The sequence below is a fragment of the Leucoraja erinacea genome, chromosome 45, assembly GCF_028641065.1.
Source record: "Leucoraja erinacea ecotype New England chromosome 45, Leri_hhj_1, whole genome shotgun sequence".
Taxonomy (NCBI): domain Eukaryota; kingdom Metazoa; phylum Chordata; class Chondrichthyes; order Rajiformes; family Rajidae; genus Leucoraja; species Leucoraja erinaceus.
The window spans coordinates 1,334,065-1,354,933 of NC_073421.1; the positions used below are offsets into that span (position 1 = coordinate 1,334,065).

General features: G+C 46.8%; 1 protein-coding gene and 3 non-coding genes across 4 annotated transcripts in view; 3 read left to right on the forward strand and 1 right to left on the reverse strand.

Annotated features, from left to right (window-relative positions):
- tsku (tsukushi small leucine rich proteoglycan homolog (Xenopus laevis)) overlaps positions 1 to 6,916 on the reverse strand; it is a 13,505-nt gene extending 6,589 nt beyond the window's left edge. The window contains exon 1 of the mRNA XM_055664821.1: positions 6,618 to 6,916. The gene's annotated coding sequence lies outside the window, so the exon portion shown is untranslated. The remainder of the gene's footprint in view (positions 1 to 6,617) is intronic.
- Positions 1,118 to 1,189, forward strand: trnae-uuc (transfer RNA glutamic acid (anticodon UUC)). Its single transcript has one exon. It is a non-coding gene; the product is annotated as a tRNA-Glu (tRNA).
- On the forward strand, positions 1,855 to 1,926 carry trnae-uuc (transfer RNA glutamic acid (anticodon UUC)). The gene has a single exon. It is a non-coding gene; the product is annotated as a tRNA-Glu (tRNA).
- Positions 2,931 to 3,002, forward strand: trnae-uuc (transfer RNA glutamic acid (anticodon UUC)). Its single transcript has one exon. It is a non-coding gene; the product is annotated as a tRNA-Glu (tRNA).
- Positions 6,917 to 20,869: the final 13,953 nt, after the last annotated feature.

The following is a 20,869-nucleotide window of genomic DNA, read 5'->3' on the forward strand; positions in this document are numbered from 1 at the left end:
ACGTACCCCCCCTCCGTCTCCCCTCCCCCCAAGATGACCCCTCACATCCCCCTCCCACCCCCCACCTGCCCCCTGGCCCACCGCCCCTCCCCTTCAAAACCACCGCGAAACCACTGATTCAATGGACCACATAAAAACAGTCACCTAATCAATTCCTTTACTCATGAAAGGAAACCTTCAAAAACAAATCATGCCAATATGAAACACAGTCAAAAAGAATGTTCTCCAGAGTGGCACCCCTCCCCCTCCATGTTCACTCATCCCTTGACAACCGCCAATCCTCTCCTTCCCACTCCTCCACTCCTTCCTACACCCCTCCCCCTCCACCCCCCCCCTGCACCCCTCCCCCCCCCCCCCCCCGTTTAATCAACGACAAGAATGGTTTTAAAGTTAATTTTCCACTCATTCCTAACAGTGCAATATGTTATAGACAATACACAACAGGTGCAGGAGGAGGCCATTCGGCCCTTCGAGCCAGCACCGCCATTCAATATGATCATGGCTGATCATCCCACAATCAGTACCCCGTTCCTGCCTTCTCCCCATATCCCCCGACACCGCTATCTTTAAGAGCCCTATCGAGCTCTCTCTTGAAAGCATCCAGAGAACCGGCCTCCACTACCTTCTAAGGCAGAGAATTCCACACTCACAACTCTGTGAGAAAAAGTGTTTCCTCGTCTCCGTTCTAAATGGCGTACCCCATATTCTTAAACTGTGGCCCCTGGTTCTGGACTCCCCCAACATCGGCAACATGTTTTCTGTCTCTAGCGTGTCCAAACCCTTAATAATCATACGTTTCAATATGAAACCCTCTCATCCTTCTAAACTCCAGAGTGTACAAGCCCAGCCGCTCGATTCACTCAGCATTTGACAGACACGCCATCCCGGGAATTAACCTTGTAAACCTACGCTGCACTCCCTCAATAGCAAGAATGTCTTTAAACACTGCTGCTGCATACACAACTATTCCAAAAGACTACTTATCACTGGTAGTAATCTTTATCTGTCGATCAATAATTCACGGGCGATTATTTGATCAGATGTAGATCTTGCTGCGTGCCAATTATCTGCAGTGTTCCTTACAAGAGTGACTCCATTTCAAAGTGCTTCATCAATCTCCCATATGGTCTAGCGGTTAGGATTCCTGGTTTTCACCCAGGTGGCCCGGGTTCGACTCCCGGTGTGGGAATTGAAACTTTCTTATGCGCTGGCAGGTAAGAGATGGCCTTGGCATCATGTAGGGCACGGACATTGTGGGCCGAAGGGCCTGAGAGAGATGTGTAGGAAGGAACCGTAAATGCCCATTTACACTGAAGATAAATACAAAATGCTCGAGTAACACAGTGGGACGGGCAGCATCTCTGGATAGAAGGAATGGGTGACGTTTTAGGTCGAGACCCTTATTCAGGCCTGTGACAGATGTCAGGTGGAAATGTATAGGTTCTGGACCTGAAATGAGTTGCTGCCTGACCCGCTGAGTTACTCCAGCGTTTTGTGTCTATTCTAAGGCGCTGGAGGAACTCGGCAGGTCAGGCAGCATCTAGGGACAGTTTCTTCCCAGCTGTTATCAGACAACGGAACCAACCTGCCAACAACTAGAGAGCGGTCCTGAGCAACCATCTACCTCACTGGAGACCCGCGTACTATCTTTGATCGGACTTTACTGGCTTTATCTTGCAGTGAACGTTATTCACTTTATCATACATCTGTACACTGTGGACGGCTTGATTGTAATCATGTATTGTCTTTCCACTGACTGGATAACTCACAACAAAAAGCTTTTCACTCAGTACACACGACAATAAATTAAACTCAAACTCAAGAGCGACTCCATTTCAAGGTGCTTCATCAATCTCCCATATGGTCTAGCGGTTAGGATTCCTGGTTTTCACCCAGGTGGCCCGGGTTCGACTCCCGGTGTGGGAATTGAAATTTTCTTATGCGCAGGCAGGTAAAGAGATCGCTTTGACATCATGTTCAGCATTGACATTTTGGGCCGAAGGGCCTGAGAGAGATGTGTAGCAAGGATCTGCAGATGCCGGTTTACACTGAAGATAGACACAAATTGCTAGAGTAACACAGCGGGACGGGCAGCATCTCTGGATAGAAGGAATGGGTGACGTCTTGGGTCGAGACCCTTTTTCAGACATGTGTGAAACGTCAGGTGGAAATGTATAGGTTCTGGACTTGAAATGAGTTGCTGCCTGATCCGCTGAGTTAATCCAACATCCTGTGTCTATCTAAGGCGCTGGAGGAACTCGGCAGGTCAGGCAGCATCTGTGGGACAGTGAGATACTCGATGTTGAGTTCAGACGCTGCATCAGAGCACTAGAGTTACTGCGCCACAGGCAGCAATGGTCAATATTTTATTGAGTTCAGTCCGTTCCCAATTCCCGAGTGTAAATATCACCAACAATTAGTATTGGTCAACCCAATTGTGGACGCAGCCCAGACCATCGCACACACAAACCAACCTCCATTCCATTGACTCCATCTACACCTCACGCTGCCTCAGCAAGGCCAGCAGCATCATCAAGGACCAGTCTCACCCGTGGCCACTCCCTCTTCTCCCCTCTCCCATCGGGCAAGAGGTACAGAAGTGTGAAAACGCACACCTCCAGATTCAGGGACAGTTTCTTCCTGGCTGTTATCAGGCAACTGAGCCGCCCTCTCACCAATAGTGAGCGGTCCAGACCTCTCATCTACCTCAATGGAGATGCTCGGACCATCTTTGATCAGACTTCACTGGCTTAAACAGTAAAGATTAATCACTTTATTCCCATATCATGTATCTGTTCACTGATAACGGCTCGATTGGAATCACATATAGCCTTTCCACTGGCTGGGTAGCACGCAACTAAAGCTTTTCATGTGACAATAATCCAAACTCAAACTCAAGAGTGACTCCATTTCAAGGTGCTTCATCAATCTCCCATATGGTCTAGCGGTTAGGATTCCTGGTTTTCACCCAGGTGGCCCGGGTTCGACTCCCGGTGTGGGAATTGAAACTTTCTTATGCGCAGGCATTATGCATCCCACATGCTATCATGCAACTGGTAAGTGGGTATCACGGTGTCACAGCAGTAGAGTTGCTGCCTTACAGCGAATGCAGCGCCAGAGACCCGGGTTCGATCCCGACTACGTGTGCTGTCTGTACGGAGTTTGCACGCTCTCCCCGTGACCTGTGTGGGTTTTCTCTGAGATCTTTAGTTTCCTCCCACACTCCAAAGACGTGCAGGTTTGTAGGTTAATTGGCTTGGTATAAATGTAAAAATTGTCCCTAGTGGGTGTAGGATAGTGTTAGTGTGCGGGGATCGCTGGTCGGCACGGACTCGGTGGGCCGAAGGGCCTGTTTCCGTACTGTATCTTTAAACTAAACTAACTAAACCATCTTATCAACAACTAGAGCGGTCTTGACCTACCTCATTGGAGACCCTCGGACTATCTTTAATCAGACTTTTCTGTATCTTATACTAAATGTTATTCCCTTTATCCTGTATCTGTACACTGTGGAAGGCTTGATTGTAATCACGCATTGTCTTTCTGTTGACTGGTTCGGACGCAAGGAAAAGCCTTTCACTGCACCTCAATAAACTCAGCTAAACTTGCTTTGGCAATTTCTCTGCCCAAGACCACAGGAAATTGCAGAGTTGTGGCTGTAGCCCAGCCCCTCACACAAACTAACCTCCCCGCTCCCCACCAGCGACTCCAACCGCATCTCACTCTGCCTCGGGAAAGCAGCCAACAAAATGGGATGAAGGAAGAAACCAGAGCACCTGGAGGAAACCCACGCGGTCACAGGGAGAACGGACAAATTCTATACAGACAGCACCTGTAGTAAGAATTGAACCCGGGTCTCTGGCGCTGTAAGACAGCAACTCTACTGCAGCACCACTGTACTGAAGATATACATTCTCAGAAGCACGTACCACCAGACTCAGGAACAGCTTCTACCCCGCTATTATCAGACTCTTAAATGGACCTCTCATAAGCCAAGGATGTGTTCCCAGTTCAGTTTAGTCTATAGCCGTGTAACCAAGGTACAGTGAAAAGCCTTTGTTGCGTGCTAACCAGTCAGCAGAAAGACAATCTTCCAGCGTACCTGATTGCAGTCCTTGCATTTTTTCTAACAGCTACAGAGAAAGTGCAAGTTGCACTTTATTCCGCACTGTTTGTTGTGCCCATGTACGGCGGGACTAGGCTGGATAACAAGCAAGGGCACCTTTGATACGTGGCATTAATAAACCTAACAAGATCACCAATCAAAAAAATAAAAAATAAAAACTGCTGGGTATATTTACGTACAGTCCCACACTGCCAGCAGCCGGGTGTGTCAATATTGGGAATCCAGTACAATTGTTACAGGTCATGAATTTAAAAGAGTTAGATAAAGCTCTGTGGGCTAGCGGAGTCAAGGGATATGGGGAGAAGGCAGGCACGGGTTATTGATTGTGGAATGATCAGCCATGATCACAATGAATGGCAGTGCAGGCTCGAAGTGCCGAATGGCCTCCTCCTGCACCTATTTTCTATGTATGGCATAATTTTTTTTGCTATTGTTATTTTTTGTTGTTGCTATTTTTGTTATTGTTATTTGCTATTTTTTGCTATTGGGACACGTTAGAGGCAGGAAACGTGTTCCTGATGTTGGGGGAGTCCAGAACCAGGGGCACAGTTTAAGAATAAGGGGTAAGCCATTTAGAACGGAGACGAGGAAACACTTTTTCTCAGATAGTTGTGAGTCTGTGGAATTCTCTGCCTCAGAGGGCGGTGGAGGCCGATTCTCTGGATACTTTCAAGAGGGAGCTAGATAGGGCTCTTAAAGATAGCGGAGTCAGGGGATATGGGGAGAAGGCAGGAACGGGATACTGATTGTGGATGATCAGCCATGATCACATTGAATGGCGGTGCTGGCTCGAAGGGCCGAATGGCCTCTACTCCTGCACCTATTGTCTATTGGGTTTTTTTCACCCCTGTAATTAAGGTTTCCCCTCACAAGGTTAAATGTTCCTTATAGGATGCCCTGATCTGCAGCAAAATGAGTTGTCCCTCTTGGGCAAACTTTAAGGTTTGATCTATAACATCTATAAAGTTAATAGCCTGCGTGTGATGGATTAACACAATTATATCTGCCTCGAAGCCCTCGTGTTCTCTGCTAAATCGCTACACAAACCAAAGGGAAGTTTGTTTTGACTGTTTTTGGGGTGGGTGGGGGGCGGTTGTGTAGCAAGAAGGTGAGAGATTCCACAACCCTGTACACCAAAGCGAGCTGACAGACTCTCCCTACTGTCCTTTAACCAATTCGCTTACTGCAATGCAAGGGACAAAACTAAAATGGGCAGAGGCAGAGAGACACAGTAACTGGCGGGTCAGGCAGCATCTGTGGAGAACGTGAGTAGGCGATATATCCACACAGGGAATGAACCCTTCCTTCTACATTTTACATATTAACATGGGTAAAGCGTGCAGTCCCAGGCCGGCTTTCCAAGCAAACATTGATAATTAATCTTTAAAATAGACTTTTGTTCCAGGGTGTTGCATTAAGTACAAGAGGCTACATATATGTATGTGTGTGTGTCTATACTGTATATGTATGCACAGTATGTGTATGTACATACACACACATACAGTATACATGTGCAAATGTATATATCCACATACACACACGTATGTATACACCCATGTGTGTATGTATATATCCACATACTGAAGGGTCTCGACCCGAAAAGTCGCCCATTCCGTCTCTCCAGAGCTGCTGCCTCACCCGCTGAGTTACTCCAGCATCTTGTGTCTACCTTCGATTTAAACCAGCATCTGCAGTTCTTTCTTACATATACATATGTGGGTGTATGTATATGCGTGTAAATGTATGTGTATATGTAGAAATATAAAATAAATAACTATAAAATAAAATAAACTCTTCATCCGTGTCCGACAGTCAAATTAAAGCCCCAGGCTCCACAATTGTGTGTGTTGCCTCTGAACCACTGGTGCAGACTCCTACAAAGCCACGCTGGTGCAATAATGAGCCGGGCGTGCGGGGAGAGAGAGTGAGGGAGAGGGGAGTTGGGAAGGGGCTGAAGTCTGGCGCATGTTACTACTAATAACGTCTGCTTTTTTTGTTGCCTGCAGAACCGCCACTGTGTCTACCTACCATTTCCTCCAAAATTCTTCCTTGCAATCAATCCGACCCACCAATTCAATTCTGCGTGTGTTGGCGGGGCAACTTTAAAACAAAAATAATTTAACTCCAATCTCTGTATCGTTTTCTTTTGCACAAGTGACCCAGTCAAAAAAAATAATCTTGCTAGCAGCCGATCAAAAGCTGCTTGTAGAGAGAGAACAAAAACTAATGGGGAATGTTTTAAAACCCGCCAGAAATCACGGCCAGTGCAAACTACCTCCAGTTTCAGTGGACCTTTAAAAATATCTCTACATTTTAAAGTAGTTTTTAAACTATCTTTTAAAAAAAAGTTTTGCACTAAAAAAAAAATATCAATATAATGCTCAGTTTAAGTTTATAATGCAACCGCGTTTTAAGGAGAATCGCCTTTGTTTTGCAGAGTTCAAACAGAGCTCCTAGTTTGTGCCGCGGTAACGGAGGCTCAGAAACTTACCGGTTGCAACGTGTCCACCACCAAGCGCTGTTCCACTCGCCAAGTGCAGAAAGTCTTTTATGAGTTCGGACTCCTCGGGTCTAGTTCCAGCGTTAAAGCAAGGCTCGCATTTGATTTTTAATTGCAGAGCCGTCTCTTCTAACAATCGCGCCTCTTCAAGTCCGGGACGCCACACAGAGTGCGATAGAGAATGTACCTTTGGACCGGCCCATTGCCCGCCTTGTAACTAAATAGCTAACCCCACAGAACACAATATAAACGCCTGCTCTCCCTGCACCGCCTCCAGACTGTTCGTTCAACGCTGCTCCACTTGTGGGCGACAGCGAGTCGTATCCAGGTGACGGTCTAAATTGCAACACTGGATTTTTCTTTATCAATGGGGCTGAGCTACTGGGAGAAGGAACTGCAGATGCTGGTTTAAACTGAAATTAGACACAGAATGCTGGAGTAACTCAGCGGGACAGGCAGCATCTCTGGAGAGAAGGAATAGGTTAGGGTTACTGTTACTAGAATAATGAAAGGCCTGGATAGAGTGGATGTGGAGAGGATGCTTCCACTGGTGGGAGAGTCTAGGACCAGAGGTCACAGCCTCAGAATTAAAGGACGTTGCTTTAGAAAGGAGGTGAGGAGGAACTTCTTTAGTCCGAGGGTAGTTAATCTGTGGAACTCATTGCCACAGAGGGCTGTGGAGGCCAAGTCAGTGGATATTTTTAAGGCAGAGATAGACAACTTCTTGAGTAGGACGAGTGTCGAGGGTTATGGGGAGAAGGCAGGAAAATGGGATTATGAGGCAGAGATTAGCCATGATTGAATGGCGGAGTAGACTCGATGGGCCGAATGGCCTGATTCTACTCCGATAACTTGTGAACTGTGTAGGAAGGAACTGTAGAAGCTGTTTTCAACCAAAGATAAACACGAAATGCTGGAGTAACTCAGCGGGCCAGGCAGCTTCACTGGAGAGAAGGAATGGGTAACATTTCAGGTTGAGATGTCTTTTACAAGGTTAATTCCCGGGATGGCAGGACTGTCATATGCTGAGAGAATGGAGCAGCTGGGCTTGTACACTCTGGAGTTTAGAAGGGTGAGAGGGGATCTCATTGAAACATATAAGATTGTTAAGGGCTTGGACACGCTATAGGCAGGAAACATGTTCCCAATGTTGGGGGAGTCCAGAACCAGTGGCCACAGTTTAAGAATAAGGGGTAAGCCATTTAGGTTCTCTGGATGCTTTAAAGTGAGAGCTAGATAGGGCTCTTAAATATAGCAGAGTCAGGGGATATGGGGAGAAGGCAGGAACGGGGTACTGATTGGGGATGATCAGCCATGATCCCATTGAATGGCGGTGCTGGCTCGAAGGGTCTTGTACAGGGTCTTAGTGAGACCACACCTGGAGTATTGCGTACAGTTTTAGTCTCCAAATCTGAGGAAGGACATTATTGCCATAGAGAGAGTGCAGAGAAGGTTCACCAGACTGATTCCTGGGATGTCAGGACTTTCTAATGAAGAAAGACTGGATAGACTTGGTTTATACTCTCTAGAATTTAGGAGATTGAGAGGGGATCTTATAGAAACTTACAAAATTCTTAAGGGGTTGGACAGGCTAGATGCAGGAAGAATGTTCCCGATGTTAGGGAAGTCCAGGACAAGGGGTCACAGTTTAAGGTTAAGGGGGAAATCCTTTTAAAACCGAGATGAGAAGAACTTTTTTCACACAGTGAGTGGTGAATCTCTGGAACTCTCAGCCGCAGAGGGTAGTTGAGGCTTGTGGCTAAGGGGATCAGAGGGAATGGAGAGAAGGCAGGTACGGGATACTGAGTTGGATGATCAGCCATGATCCCATTGAATGGCGGTGCAGGCTCGAAGGGCCAAATGGCCTACTCCTGCACCAATTGTCTATTGACTATAGTCCCTTCTTCAGCTCGTGGGTTGACGGGTCTGTTTCCCTGTTCAATGAATCAATGGATTAAATCCTTGGTTGGCATAGACGGGTTGTGTTTATCTTTCTCAAAATAAAATCCATTGTTGTCTAATTAGTCACTAAGGAGCAAGTCCTTCCATTGACTCCATCTACACCTCACGCTGCCTCGGCAAGGCCAGCAACATAATCAAGGACCAGTCGCACCCCGGACACTCCCTCTTCTCCCCTCTCCCATCGGGCAAGAAGTACAGAAGTGTGAAAACGCACACCTCCAGATTCAGGGACAGTTTCTTCCCGGCTGTTATCAGACAACTGAACCATTCCATCACCAACTAGAGAGCGTCCTGAGCTACTATCTACCTCAGACTTTACTGGACTTTATCTTGCATTAAACATTATCCCCTTTATCCTGTATGTATACACTGTGGACGGCTCGATTACAATCACGTATAGTCTTTCCGCTGACTGGATAGCACGCAACAAAATGCTTTTCCCTGTACCTCGGTACATGTGACAATAGATTATAGTTGAGTTTAGAGATACTTCACTTAATCAGCCCCTTCGGCTTATGGAGCGAATCCTTGCCGACCAGCGATCCCCATACACCACACACGAGGGACAATGTTTGCCAAAGCCAATTAAACGACATCAACAAAAAGCTTTTCACTATGTCTTGGTATACGTGACAATAAACAGAACAAAGCGAAACTCAACCTCTCGCACTCCCTTGGAATTGTTTTATAATTGGGGTTTTTGCACTGAAGTCTTCTTTAATTTTTAATTTTTATTTTTTTTTATTTTTTTGCAGTAATGAATAATTAATGTCTATGTTTTTGTGTGTTATCTGAGTGATGTCGCTGCCAACATGATTTTAATTGTTGCTGTACCTCATCAATCACCCATTCCTTCTCTCCACAGATGCTGCCTGACCCGCTGAGCTACTCCAGCTTTTTGTGTCGATCTTCGGTTTAAACCAGCATTTGCAGTTCCTTCCTGCACAAAATAAAACTTGACTTGACTTGCCCTGAAGGGCAGATTATTGCTTGATCAGCTTAGTCACATGGCCTTTCTGTCCCGGGCCTCCTCCGTTATCAGAGTGAAGTCACACACAAACTGGAGGGACAGCACCTCATATTCTGCTTGGGTAGCTTTCGCCCCAATGTTACTTTCACCAATTTTAAGTCACCTACTTTCACTAGTGTGTGTTAATGTGTGGGGATCGCTGGTGGGTGTGGACTATGTGGGCCGAAGAGCCTGTTTCTGCGTTGTATCTAAACTAAACTAAACACTGTCTCCTTGGTCTTGTTGGCATTGAGAGCAAGGCTGTTGTTCTGGCACCAATCTCTCTCCTATACTCTGACTCAGCCTCCAACAATGGTTGATGAATTTTCATGCTGCTATTTCATGTGTCTGCACTGAATGTATATTTGTTTATCCCTTTAAACAGCGACACACCTGACAAATCCAGTCACTCTAAACATTTGGTCAACAAGCATATCATCTTTATCATCATCATCATTCAACTCCAAATACCCCACAGGTTGTCTCTCATGTAATTGTCACAGTGTACATTACAGTACGATACAACTTGTTTTATCCCAGGTGGGAAATTGATCTGCCAACAGTCTTAGAAACACAACAAGATTAAAATACATGAAGCGGGAAATTACAGTGACCCAGTGGAAAGTCCAGGATTGGGGATGTGTAAAGATTGGGTGGGGTGGGGTGGGGGGGTGGAGGGGAGAGTCTACCCCACGACAGAAGGGGCAGGAGTTGTACAGTTTGATCTCCACAGGGAAGAAGGATCTCCTGTGGCGTTCTGTGCTGTATCGTGGTGGAACCAGTCTGTTGCTGAAGGTGCTCCTCAGGTTGACCAGTGTGTCATGGAGGGGGTGAGCTGTATTGTCCAGGATGCTCCGCAGTTTGAGGAACATCCTCCCCTCCGAGACCAGGCTGGTCACAGTGGTTCAGCGGTAGAGTTTGCTGCCTTACAGCAAATGCAGCGCCAGAGACCCGGGTTCGATCCCGACTACGGGCGCTGTATGTACAGAATTTGTACCTTCTCCCCATGACCTGCGTGGGTTTTCTCCGAGATCTTCGGTTTTCCTCCCACACTCCAATGACGTACATGTTTGTGGGTTAATTGGCTTGGCATTAATGTCCGTTGTCCCTAGTGTGTGTTAATGTGCGGGGAACGTTGGTCGGCGCGGACACGGTGGGCCGAAACATATTGAAACATTATTAAGGGTTTGGACACGCTAGAGGCAGGAAACATGTTCCCGATGTGTGGGGAGTGCAGAACCAGGGGCCACAGTTTAAGAATAAGGAGTAAGCCATTTAGAACGGAGACGAGGAAACACTTTTTCTCACAGAGAGTTGGAAATGTGTGGAATTCTCTGCCTCCAGGGCGGTGGAGGCAGGTTCTCTGGATGCTTTCAAGAGAGAGTTAGATAGGGCTCTTAAAGATAGCGGAGTCAGGGGATATGGGGAGGAGGCAGGAACGGGGTACTGATTGGGGATGATCAGCCATGATCACATTGAATGGCGGTGCTGGCTCGAAGGGCCAAATGGCCTACTCCTGCACCTATTGTCTATTGTCTATTGTTGAGTTTAGTTTAGTTTAGAGATACAGCGCGGGAACAGGCCCTTCGGCCCATCGAGTCCGCTCCGACCAGCGATCCCCGCACACTGACACTGTCCGACACACACTGGGGAAAATGTACAATTTTACAGAAGCCAATTGACCTACAAACCTGTACTTTGTAGTGTGTCAGGATGGAAGCCGGGTCTCTGGTGCTGTAACGCAGCTGCTATACAACTGCACCATCATGCCGCCCCAAATACCCACATTAATGTCATATTTGAACCTCTTCCCTTATCTCAGAAGCAACTGTGGGCAGAGGCCATGGTTAAGAGCCTGTCCCAGTTGGGCGACCTAATTGGCGAGTTTAGAAGCGTTTAGGAGAGTTTGAAAAAGTGTCAAGTTGAAGACCTCCTTTGACTGTGTAGAAGACTTCCTTCAACCTCCTTCGACTGTGTAGAAGACTTCCTTCAACCTCCTTCGACTTTGTTGAAGACTTCCTTCAACCTCCTTCAACTTTGTTGAAGACTAGCTTCGACTAGCTTCGGGAAAATTGGACACCGAATAGTGGAGAGTGAAGATCTCCCTTTGACTATGATGAAGACTATCTACGACTACATTCGACTACCCTCAATTACCTACTACTAACATGCTGACCTACTGCAAACTACTTCGACTAAACATACGAGTAAAAAAAGTATCGATTTTTTCCGCGGCGACCTTTTTTTTACTCGCGGGCATTTTTCAACAAATACGCCGCAACCTAGCTGAGGCCTTGAGTACGTGGGGACTACTCTCGAGCATGAAGGAGAGTTACAAAGACCTCCTAGCACGCGTGTCAACCATGCTGCCAGTATGAGTCGAGGGCAAACTCGTCTGAACTAGCGGATTAGGTTGCCGCAGTGGGACAGCCCCTTACCAAATTCCCTATGTAAACGAAGAAAGACACAAAATGCTGGAGTAACTCAGCGGGTCAGGCGGCATCACTGGAGAAAAAGAATAGGTGACGTCTCGGATCAAGACCCTTCTTCAGACTGGGAGATGGGGGGGGGGGGGGGGGGAAACTAGATGTGGGGGGTGGCGAGGAAACTAGATGTATGAAAAGGTAGAGAACAGATCAGAGCCGGTACCAACGGCCAAACTGCCCGTCCATTGTGTAGGAAGGAACCAGGCGCTGGCTTCAACCAGATTCAATTTTAATTGTCATTGTCAGTGTACAGTACAGAGATAACGAAATGCATTAAACCAAAGACACATGCTGGTCTGGCAGCATCTTTGGAGAAAAGGAATGGTCACAGGGAATAGGACTAGAATTAGGCCATTCGGCCCATCAAATCTAGTCCGCCATTCAATCATGGCTGATCTATCTCCGCCTCCTAACCCCATTCTCCTGCCTTCTCCCCATAACCCCTGACACCTGCACTAATCAAGAATCTATCTCTGCCTTAAAAATATCCACCGACTTGTGGCCTCCACAGCCGTCTGTGGCAAAGAATTCCACAGATTCACCACCCTCTGACTAAAGAAATTCCTCCTCATCCCCTTTCTAATGTCCATTCTACACTTCGGTAAGACAAATGAGAATAAATTATATTGCATGCAAATGAAATGCAAAGCTGCCCAGAGTGGGAGAATCGAGGAAAAGGGGACATAGGTTTAAGATGAGGGGGAGAAGATACATAGGAATCTGAGGGGTAACTTTCTCACACAAAGGGTGGTGGGTGCATGGAGCAGGCTGCCACAGGAGGTAGTTGAGGCTGGGATTAAGCCAACATTTAAGAAACAGGTACAGTTAGACAGGCACATGGATAGGACAGGTTTAGAGAGATATGGACCAAACGCAGACAAGTTTGGTAAATTGGTAAATCAGGCAATTTATCAGTCAATTTAAGCAGGACAGCTCTTAGCGAGCGGCAGTGAGTGAGCGGCCTAGTGAGAAAAGTGCCCTGTGAGAAAAGAGTGAGTCTTTGGCGAGGAGGCTGAGGAGAGGAGACCACGCAATACGCTTGAGAGGGAGAGACGAAAGAAGGAGATGTCAGGCAAGCTGATTCAGTGCGATGCTTGCAGTATGTGGGAGGTCAAGGACACCGCTGGTGCCTCTGGCTGCTACAAATGCGAAAAGTGCATCCAGGTAGAGCTCCTGAAGGGCCGTGTTGGGGAGTCCTACAGTAAGTCCTACAGTACGATTGTTACACCTAAGGTACTGGAAGAGAGAAGGTGGGAGACAGTGAGAAAGGGAGGGAAGCATGGAATGCCAACGTCCCCGGGTGATGTACCTCTTGTAAACAGGTTCACCCGCTTAGAAGGTGTTGGGACAGAAGACGTGAGCGGCGGACTGGCTTGCGATGCGAATAGGGCTGTTGAGCCAAAACCAAAAAGGCCTAAGGCAGGCAAGGCCATTGTAGTGGGAGACTCCATCGTGAGAGGTACGGACAGCGGTTTCTGCGGCAACAGACGGGATGCGAGGATGGTGTGCTGCCTTCCCGGTGCCAGGATCCAGGATGTCACGGACAGAGTGCAGAAAATCCTCAAGGGCGAAGGTGAACATCCGGAAGTGGTAGTGCATGTCGGCACAAACGATGTCGGAAAAAAGGGGATGAATATTCTGCAGCGTGACTTTAGAGAGCTCGGAAAAATGTTGAAAAGCAGGACCTCCAGGGTTGTTATGTCCGGTTTGCTTCCAGTTCCCCGTGCTGGCGAGAGCAGGAACAGAGAGATACGGGACCTGAACGTGTGGCTTAGGAACTGGTGCACGGGGCAGGGATTTAGATTCTTAGATCACTGGGATCTGTTTTGGGGTAAGGGGGAACTGTACAAAAGGGACGGATTGCATCTTAACAGGTGTGGGACCAGCATTCTGGCAGGCAGGTTTGCCACTGCTACACGGGTGGCTATAAACTGAATAAGGGGGGTGGGGTGTTGAATGGGACAGTGGAGGATGGAGTTAAAGGGAAAGGGTTTCTTAAATGTGTGAGCGTAGAGACCGAGGGGTGTAAAATGAGGGTAGAAGAAATAGGTAGCAAGGTGAAAAGTAAAAGTGGCAGGCCGACAAAACCAGGGCAAAAATCAAAACGGGCCACTTTTCAACATAATTGTATAAGGGGTAAGAGTGTTGTAAAAACAAGCCTGAAGGCTTTGTGTCTCAATGCAAGAAGCTTTCGTAATAAGGTGGATGAGTTGAATGTGCAGATAGCTATTAATGACTATGATATAGTTGGGATCACGGAGACATGGCTCCAGGGTGACCAAGGCTGGGAGCTGAACATCCAGGGATATTCAATATTCAGGAGGGATAGACAGAAAGGAAAAGGAGGTGGGGTAGCATTACTGATTTGAGAGGGGATTAATGCAATGGAAAGGAAGGACATTAGTTTGGAGGATGTGGAATCGATATGGGTAGAGCTGCGAAACACTAAGGGGCAGAAAACGCTAGTGGGAGTTGTGTACAGACCACCTAACAGTAGTAGTGAAGTTGGAGATGGTATCAAACAGGAAATTAGAAATGCGTGCGACAAAGGCAAAACAGTTATAATGGGTGACTTCAATCTACATATAGATTGGGTGAATCAAATTGGCAGGGGTGCTGAGGAAGAGGATTTCTTGGAATGTATGCGGGATAGTTATCTAAATCAACATGTAGAGGAACCAACGAGAGAGCAGGCTATTTTAGGCTGGGTATTGAGTAATGAGGAAGGGTTAGTTAGCAGTCTTGTTGTACGTGCCCCCTTGGGCAAGAGTGACCATAATATGGTTGAGTTCTTCATTAGGATGGAGAGTGACATTGTTAATTCAGAAACAATGGTTCTGAACTTAAAGAAAGGTAACTTTGAGGGTATGAGACGTGAATTGGCCAAGATTGACTGGCAATTAATTCTAAAAGGGTTGACGGTAGATATGCAATGGAAGACATTTAAAGGCTGCATGGATGAACTACAAAAATTGTTCATACCAGTTTGGCAAAAGAATAAATCAGGGAAGGTAATACATCCATGGATAACAAGGGAAATCAGGGATAGTATCAAAGCGAAGGATGATGCGTACAAATTAGCCAGAAAAAGCAGCATACCGGAGGACTGGGAGAAATTCAAAGACCAGCAGAGGAGGACAAAGGGCTTAATTAGGAAAGGGAAAATAGATTATGAAAGAAAACTGGCAGGGAACATAAAAACTGACTGCAAAAGTTTTTATAGATATGTGAAAAGAAAGAGATTAGTTAAAACAAATGTAGGTCCCTTGCAGTCAGAAACAGGTGAGTTGATCATGGGGAACAAGGATATGGCGGATCAATTGAATAACTACTTTGGTTCTGTCTTCACTAAGGAAGACATAAATAATTTGCCGGAAATAGCAGGGGACCGCGGGTCAAAGGAGTTGGAGGAATTGAGTGAAATCCAGGTTAGCCGGGAAGTGGTGTTGGGTAAATTGAATGGATTAAAGGCCGATAAATCCCCAGGGCCAGATAGGCTGCATCCCAGAGTACTTAAGGAAGTAGCTCCAGAAATAGTGGATGCATTAGTAATAATCTTTCAAAACTCTTTAGATTCTGGGGTAGTTCCTGAAGATTGGTGGGTAGCAAACGTAACCCCACTTTTTAAGAAGGGAGGGAGAGAGAAAATGGGGAATTACAGACCAGTTAGCCTAACATCGGTAGTGGGGAAACTGCTAGAGTCAGTTATTAAAGATGGGATAGCAGCACATTTGGAAAGTGGTGAAATCATTGGACAAAGTCAGCATGGATTTACGAAAGGTAAATCATGTCTGACGAATCTTATAGAATTTTTCGAGGATGTAACTAGTAGCGTGGATAGGGGAGAACCAGTGGATGTGGTGTATCTGGATTTCCAGAAGGCTTTCGACAAGGTCCCACATAAGAGATTAGTATACAAACTTAAAGCACAAGACATTGGGGGTTCAGTATTGATGTGGATAGAGAACTGGCTGGCAAACAGGAAACAAAGAGTAGGAGTAAACGGGTCCTTTTCACAATGGCAGGCAGTGACTAGTGGGGTACCGCAAGGCTCAGTGCTGGGACCCCAGCTATTTACAATATATATTAATGATCTGGATGAGGGAATTGAAGGCAATATCTCCAAGTTTGCGGATGACACTAAGCTGGGGGGCAGTGTTAGCTGTGAGGAGGATGCTAGGAGACTGCAAGGTGACTTGGATAGGCTGGGTGAGTGGGCAAATGTTTGGCAGATGCAGTATAATGTGGATAAATGTGAGGTTATCCATTTTGGTGGCAAAAAACGGGAAAGCAGACTATTATCTAAATGGTGGCCGGTTGGGAAAGGGGGAGATGCAGCGAGACCTGGGTGTCATGGTACACCAGTCATTGAAGGTAGGCATGCAGGTGCAGCAGGCAGTAAAGAAAGCGAATGGTAAGCTTTCATTGCAAAAGGATTTGAGTATAGGAGCAGGGAGGTTCTACTGTAGTTGTACAGGGTCTTGGTGAGACCACACCTGGAGTATTGCGTACAGTTTTGGTCTCCAAATCTGTGGAAGGGCATTATTGCCATAGAGGGAGTGCAGAGACGGTTCACCAGACTGATTACTGGGATGTCAGGACTGTTTTATGAAGAAAGACTGGATAGACTTGGTTTATACTCTCTAGAATTTAGGAGATTGAGAGGGGATCTTATAGAAACTTACAAAATTCTTAAGGGGTTGGACAGGCTAGATGCAGGAAGATTGTTCCCGATGTTAGGGAAGTCCAGGACAAGGGGTCACAGCTTAAGGATAAGGGGGAAATCCTTTAAAACCGAGATGAGAAGAACTTTTTTCATACAGAGAGTGGTGAATCTCTGGAACTCTCTGCCACAGAGGGTAGTTGAGGCCAGTTCATTGGCTATATTTAAGAGGGAGTTTGATGTGGCCCTTTGGCTAAGGGGATCAGGGGGTATGGAGAGAAGGCAGGTACGGGATACTGAGTTGGATGATCAGCCATGATCATATTGAATGGCGGTGCAGGCTCGAAGGGCCGAATGGCCTACTCCTGCACCTAATTTCTATGTTTCTATGTTTCTAAGTGTTGCTGGGACATAGAAACATAGAAACAATGGTTACACAGAAAAGCTGGAGAAACTCAGCGGGTGCAGCAGCATCTATGGAGCGAAGGAAATAGGCAACGTTTCGGGCCGAAACCCTTCCTCAGTCTGAAGAAGGGTTTCGGCCCGAAACGTTGCCTATTTCCTTCGCTCCATAGATGCTGCTGCACCCGCTGAGTTTCTCCAGCTTTTCTGTGTAACCTTCGATTCTCCAGCATCTGCAGTTCCCTCTTTAACATAGAAACAATTTTTTTTTTCTCATCTCGGTCCTAAAGTATTTCCCCTTTTCCTTTAAACTGTGACCCCTTGTTCTGGACTTCTCCAAGATCGGGAACAACCTTCCTGCATTTGTCCTGTCCAACCCTTGTCCAACTGACCTGTGGGCCAGTGTGGGCAAGTTGGGCCGAAGAGCCTGTTTCCACACTGTATCACTCTATGACTAACCTCCAGGAGGTTTGTGCACCTGGCCACACCTGTGCTCTGTCACAGCTGTGCAAATATTAAGAATCCCGCTGTGTAATTCTGAATCATAATGTTTTGATTTTTTTTCAAAATGAAAGCCATCAGTCAGTCCATTCTGTCACTCTGTCCTTCCATTGACTCCATCTACACCTCACGCTGCCTCGACAAGGCCAGCAGCATCATCAAGGACCAGTCGCACCCCGACCACTCCCTCTTCTCCCCTCTCCCATCGGGAAGAGGTACAGAAGTGTGAAAACACACACCTCCAGATTGAGGTACAGTTTCTTCCCAGCTGATATCAAGCAACTGAACCATCCTACCACCAAATGGAGAGTGGTCCTAACCTCCCATCTACCTCATTGGAGACCTTCGGACTATCTTTAATCGGACCTTACTGGACTTTCTCTTGCACTAAATGTTATTCCCTTCATCCTGTATTTGAACACACTAGACGGCTTGATTGGACTCGTGTTTAGTTTTTCTGCTGACTGGATAACACGCAACAAAAACGTTTATCAGGCAACTGTCCATTAGTATGTGGAATTCTCGGCCGGTTCCCTGGATACTTTCAAGAGAGAGCTAGATAGAACTCTTAAAGATAGCGGAGTCTGGGGATATGGGGAGAAGGCAGGAACGGGGTACTGATTGGGGATAATCAGCCATGATCACATTGAATGGCGGTGCTGGCACGAAGGGCCAAATGGCCTCCTCCTGCACCTATTGTCTATTGTCTATTGATTGGTTTAAAACAGCACCTACAGTTCCTTCCTACAGAGATTCTCAGCGTCGACATTCGATGTTGGTGGCTCTGATTTTTGACCGAGTTTAGCCAGTACACATGGAACATTTGTCAATGTTTAACACCAAAAGGCCACAAGTGGAGGACAAGTCTCACACCCCTCCCCCCCTCCACTGTCCTGCCCTGCCTTGCCTTCCCTTCCCCCCCTAAACCACACAGGTGGAGGCCCTAACACTCACCACACGCAGGAGGTCAGGAGAGAGGCCTGAGTCAAGAGCCTTTGTCTATAAGTTCCTAAGACATAGAAGCAGAAGCAGGGTGGTGGGTGCATGGAAGAAGCTGCTGGAGGAGATAGTTGAAACAGGGACCATCGCAACATTCAGGAAACAATTTAGACAGATACATGGATAGGATGGGTTTAGAGGGATATGGACCAAACACTGCATGTGGGACTTGTGTAGATGTTGGATGGCATGGGAACGTTGGGTCGAAGGGCCTGACTATTATATTTGGCCCATCAAGTCTACTCCATCATTCAATCATGGCTGAGCTATCTTCCCCTCTCAACCCCATTCTCCTGCCTTTGACTACCTTACTAATCAAGAACCTGTCAATCCCCGCTTTCAAAATACCATAAGGCAGCCTTTACGGCCATGTGCGGCAATGAATTCCACAGATTCACCACCCACTTGTGAAAGAAATTACCTCCTAATCTCCTGAGTAAAGGTACATCATTCTGAGGCTGTGGCAATAGCCAATAGGTGCAGGAGTAGGCCTTTCGGCCCTTCGAGCCAGCGCCGCTATTCACTGTGATCATGGCTGATCATCCACAATCAGTACCCCGTTCCTGCCTTCTCCGCCTATCCCTTGACTTCACTATCTTTAAGAGCTCTATCTAACTCTCTCTTGAAAGCATCCAGAGAATTGGCATTCACTGCCTGAATTCCACAGACTCACAACTCTCTGGGTGAAAAGGTTTTTCCTCATCTCTGTACTAAATGACCCACCCCTTATTCTTAAACTGTGACCCCTGGTTCTGGACTCCCCCAACATCGGGAACATGTTTCCTGCCTCTAGCATGTCCAAACCCTTAATAATCTTATATGTTTCAATAAGATACCCTCTCATCCTAAACTCCAACGTGTACAAGCCAAGCTGCTCCCTCTCTCAGCATTTGACAGTCCCGCCATCCCGGGAATTAACCTTGTAAACCAACGCTGGGCTCCCTCAATAGCAAGAATGTCCTTCCTCAAATTTGGAGACCAAAACTGCACACAATACTCCAGGTGCGGTCTCACTAGGGCCTTGTATCCTCTCCACATCCACTCAATCCGGGTCTTTTACTATTCAGTACATTTCAATGATATCCCCCCTCAGAACTAGTTTAGTTTATGTTTTAATACAGTTTTATTTATTATTGTCATTGTAACGAGATTGCAGCGAAATGCCTTAGTTTTCATGCTAAAGAAAAGACTAGATATGAATCAACAGTGTACAGATAAAAGATAAGTGGCACAGCATTTAGCGCAAGACAAAGTCTGATAAGGTCAACTTGAAGATCATTCAAATGACTCCAATGAAGTTCTTGTTTAAGAAAGAGCTGCAGATGCTGGAAAAATCGAAGGTAGACCTAAAAGCTGGAGAAACTCAGCGGGTGAGGCAGCATCTATGTTCAGTCTCTGAAGAAGGGTTTCGACCCGAAACGTCACCTATTCCTTCGCTCCATAGATGCTGCCTCACCCGCTGAGCTTCTCCAGCATTATTGTCCACTTTCAATGAAGTTCTTGATTAGGACGGGTTACAGGGAGAAGGGAGAAGGCAGGAGAATGGGATTGAGAGGGATAGATAGATCAGCCATGATTGAGTGGTGGAGTAGGCTCGATGGGCCGAAGGGCCTAATTCTGTTTATATGTCTCATGAGATGGAAGGTCAGGTCTGTGCTCCAGCTGATGAGAGGATGGTTCAGTCACCTGGTAACAGCCGGGAAGAAACTGTCCCTGAATCTGGAGGTGTGCGTTCGTTTTCACACTTCTGTCCCTCTTGCCCGATGGGAGAGGGGAGAAGAGGGAGTGACCCGGTCAATGTTGAGAAATCATCGCCATGTATTCGCTGCTGCTGAATTGAGGACTATTGTAGTGAATAGCGCTCTTGCAGGGCGGCACAGTGGTGCAGCAGGTAGAGCTGCTGCCTCACAGTGCCAGAGACCCGAGTTCGATCCTGCTCGGGTGCTGTCTGTATGGAGTTTGCACGTTCTCCCTGTGACCACGTGGGTTTTCTCCGGGTGCTCCGGTTTCCTCCCACATTCCCACGACTAACAGTCTTGTAAATTAATTGGCTTTGGTAAGTTTGGTAAGTTGTAAAATTGTCCCTAGTGTGTAAGATAGTGTTTGTGTGCAGGGTGATCGCTGGGCAGCGCAGACACGGTGGACTTAAGGGCCTGTTTCTACGCTGAAGTCTAAGACTATCGATCACCTGTTCAAACCAGCTCTGTTATCCCACATTTAT